Raw genomic sequence first — 474 nt, forward strand, 5'->3', positions numbered from 1 at the left:
ATAGCAACAGTGTTGCAAAGTGATGCTCTAGAGCGCTACAAAATGAGAATCATGTTATGACAAATCCGAATACCAACCGATATGAAAAGGGGAATAGTTACTCGCTGGATATAGTGGAAGTAAAGTAGCTATTAGACGTGGCAAGTGCAAGTCCTTTTCAAGGGTCTGTGAAATTCAAGAATTTCCAAAAAATTATCTGAAAAATTTACTAAACCCACTAAAATGTACACAAAAGAGTCAAAAAATGCCTAATACATTAATACTTAAACACTCCATATCAGTAGAATTAATTAATTACACGCATTTTTTCATATTTTATTCAACATTTTCATAATTTTTACAAATTCGCCAAAAAACGCGTCACACTGCAACACACGACTGGTTTGACAGCACTTGCAGCAAAAATTTAAACTCCTAGTGCAGCAAATTGAAATTATTTCTCGAAAGCGTTTTGCGTAATCCCAGTTGCACCTT

Source organism: Rhagoletis pomonella, unplaced genomic scaffold, assembly GCF_013731165.1.
Source record: "Rhagoletis pomonella isolate Grant_MI unplaced genomic scaffold, Rhpom_1.0 Rhpom_scaffold_00006, whole genome shotgun sequence".
NCBI lineage: Eukaryota > Metazoa > Arthropoda > Insecta > Diptera > Tephritidae > Rhagoletis > Rhagoletis pomonella.